Consider the following 3,881-nt stretch of genomic DNA (forward strand, 5'->3'; position numbering starts at 1 on the left):
GGCCTTTGTGGGGGCGGCCAAAGAGAGCCCCGGTACCCTCCTGGCGTGCAGAGGAGCCCTCTGCCAGCACAGCTCCTAGCCCTTTTCCACGGTGAACTCTCACCCCGGCCGAAATCAGTGAGACCCGAGCGCAGGGTCCAGCCGGCTCCCTGTGTGCCAAGCGGGTGGTGGGACCGGGAGCTGGGGCTGTCAATTGTGCTAACAGTGCTCGCAGGCCTGAGCAAACCCCACAGGGGTGACACGGCAGGAGGGGTCAGGGAGCAGCCTCCGCCTGGTGTAACCCCGCCGCTCCTGTTTTCTGCGCTTCCCCTCCTCTCCTTTAATCTCCGTCCCTCTAAAATGCTGTTTGCCGCGCAGCCTCCTGGCTGAGGAGAAATGGGCACGGCCACTAGTGGGACTGCGGGTGTTTCCTCTTCACCAGCCAGAGCGGTTTCTGATGTGAGGCAATCTGGGTCTGACACCGGCTGGACGCCTTCCCTGGGGGCTTGGTGCTCTCTCAGCTCCTCCTGCCCTGGGAAGCCCACCAAGGTCTCCCACAACTAGGTCTCGGTCTGACCCACAGCTTTTCCTTTTTTTATACACAAGGTTAAGCCAGCATTATTCCGTTCAAGTCTAAGTATAGCACAGGCAGCAGGAGTCATCCAGCGCTTAGTGCTTTCCCACCGTTACAGCCCCATCCAGCTCTGCGCAGTGTGCTTGGGGATGTTTTCTTTTTCTTCTGCCCTTAAATGCTAGTTTCATTTTACCGGTAGAGCTTCAGGTGTTTTCCAGTAACCAGGTAAAGAGCTGGCATCCGTGTTTGACATGGGAAGAGCAGAGCCTCAGAGGGCAACAGCACTTTTGTCCTGCAGTAAGACAAAGCCCATGTGGAGCCTCCCTCTCTCTACCACCGTTTTTATGGGGCCACGACATTTTCCTTGTTAAGTAAAAATCCACTGGGAACGTTGTATTTTAATGTTGTAATCCCAAACGTATGGACAGAAGAACCGACTGCCTTGGGAGGCAGGGGCCAAAACACTGCAGCTCTTTTTTAAGGTAAAGATAATTATCCGTATTAAACCCAGCCAGGTTACTTTTGTTTCTAAAACAGGTTCAGCCTGGATCAGGTCAATAAATATTGGAATATACATGTCTTTAAGGATATACGGCGATCTGATCATTCAGCTTTACACGTGAAGAGGGTGGCTCTAGATCTTACAGGAATGATGGATTTGAGAAAAAATGTTGCGCATTAAAGAGCAGAGCAGTGTATTATCAGTAACACAGCCTGCAGTAGGAAAGTTACAGCATGAACAATGAAAATGTCTTACACACAGAAATAAAGGTACGACATAGTTGTACACTTGTTTGTCACACGCATTTAGTCCCCTGTAAAGCTGTGGAAATCATAGAATCATAGAATAGTTTGGGTTGGAAGGGACCTCTAAAGGTCATCTAGTCCAACCCCACTGCCTTGGGCAGGGACATCTTCAACTAGATCAGCTTGCCCAGAGCCCCATCCAACCTGACCTTGAATGTTTCCAGGGATGGGGCATCCACCACCTCTCTGGGCAACCTGTGCCAGTGCTTCACTACCCTCAGCGTAAAAAATTCCTTCCCTATATCTAGTCTAAATCTACCCTCTTTTAGTTTAAAGCCATTCCCCCCCTTGTCCTGGTGCAACAGGCCCTGCTAAAAAGTCTGCTGCCATCTTCCTATAAGTCCCCTTTAAGGACTGAAAGGCCACAATAAAGTCTCCCTTGAGCCCTCTCTTCTCCAGGCTGAACAACCCCAACTCTCTCAGCCTTTCTCCATAGCAGAGGTGTTCCATCCCCCTGATCATTTTCGTGGCCCTCCTCTGGACATGCTCCAACAGGTCCGTGTCTTTCTTATGCTGAGGGCTCCAGAGCTGGACACAGGACTCCAGGTGGGGTCTCACCAGAGCAGAGCAGAGGGGCAGAATCACCTCCCTTGACCTCTGGCCACGCTGCTTTTGATGCAGCCCAGGATACCATTGGCCTTCTGGGCTGCGAGCGCACGTTGCTGGCTCATGTCCAGCTTTTCATCCACCAGTACCCCCAAGTCCTTCTCGGCAGGGCTGCTCTCAATCCCTTCATCCCCCAGCCTGTATTGATACCAGGGCTTGCCCCAACACAGGTGCAGGACCTTGCACTTGGCCATGTTGAACCTCATGAGGGTCACATGGGCCTACTTCTCCAGCTTGTCCAGGTCCCTCTGGATGGCATCCCGTCCCTCTGGTGTGTCAACCACACCACTCAGCTTGGTGTCATCTGCAAACTTGCTGAGGGTGCACTCGATCCCACCATCTATGTCATTGATGAAGATATTAAACAGTACTGATGAAGATACACAGTACTATTAAACAGAAATGCCGGTGTGGGATCTATGCCTTCTACACCGTGTCCCCAGAGCAGCCCCTGGTGTTTGTCTGACCATGCTCCCATGGCAAAGAACTTGAAAATAAAATAATTCAGTGAAAGTTTGGGCTGATTTCTTTCGTTTGAAAGAAAACACGAAGAAAAGATAACAATTTAGAGGTTTGCTTTTGCAGTGAGAATGAATTGGCAGCAGGCTAAGTGCATTGAGCAGTAATTACAGTAAGACACAGAGCTTCTGTGCTAATGATCCCTTAAATTAATTTCCCATGTGACCTAATATAGGGCCAGGCATGCAGTTTCTGTGCTTGGTTGCTGCCCTCTCTTGGCAGCGTGACCAGCCTCCAGGAGAGAAAGCAGAATGAAGGTTGTCAAGAAGAGAAAGCAGCAAACCACACTCACTCAGAGAAAATGGGAGAAAGAGGGTTGTTCCAAAGAAAAATGCAACCTTTTTCCACATTGGAAAAATTAGCCAGATCTGCTGTCTCTTCTAAAACAAAGCTCATTGACTCAGTATGTGTGTGAGAGGGAGAATTGATCTGGGTGAGGAAACTGTATGTCACAGATAAACATCATCCATTCCTATACATCATTATATACACCTACCAACTACCGTACCCCTCCTCGCCCATAAAAGCAATTTTCTGAAAAACAGTGATGTTTTGTTTTTCAGTCCATACAAGAATACTTGAGCAGACTTCCAAGGCATTGTCTCACTTTCCTTCTACAAAGATTTCTATCTGTAACGTCAGAAAGGATGAAAGAGAACTGGATCCTGTGAGCCATGGTAATTCTTTGTGGGAAATATGAGCTCCACTCTTCAGGACAAGTCTCCTTCCAGCTTTAACTGCAAGAAGGGGAGCCTGTGTCATTCAGGGTCCTATATGCAAAGTAAAGAAATGCATCCCACGTAGCAGCTTACTATCAACTCTGTGTATACTCACATAGCTCGCTATAAGCCTGTGTGTGCACAGGCCGTGCACACAGGACATCTGTTCTCTATGAGACTGCAAACAAGCAGCCATCTGATTACTCAGTGGGGAATGCTTTTTCACATGCAAGCCTTCAGCGTCTGTCTTATTCAATATCTCACCTACGCATAAGACAAATTACCTTTTCTGTCTACACATACCTAACATCTGGCTTACGCTACTTGCTTGTACCAGCATGTATCTTTACACTGGTACTCAGAGCTCATCTTTTGGGTACTTCCTGCCCTTATCTTTCCTTGAGTCCTCCCTGCCTCCGTGCACACAAATGCTCTCACACACAGTGACAGGCAGGAGCAAGTTACGCCAGTGGAGAGAGCTGCTCTAACGCCACGTGCTCAATCAGCAGAGTGGATGTTCTGAGCAGATTTTGCTTAGCTTTCTCTGATAAGTCCTGCAGAATTAAAATCTACATTTCACTTGGAAAACAAGGTTGTTAGCAAAGAACTAGACTGAAAAGCTGCTGACTCAGATTTGATTTACACCACGTGTTCGAGATCCGCACAGCCGGCAGCTG

The sequence above is a fragment of the Pygoscelis adeliae genome, unplaced genomic scaffold, assembly GCF_000699105.1.
Source record: "Pygoscelis adeliae isolate BGI_AS28 unplaced genomic scaffold, ASM69910v1 Scaffold16, whole genome shotgun sequence".
Taxonomy (NCBI): Eukaryota; Metazoa; Chordata; class Aves; order Sphenisciformes; family Spheniscidae; genus Pygoscelis; species Pygoscelis adeliae.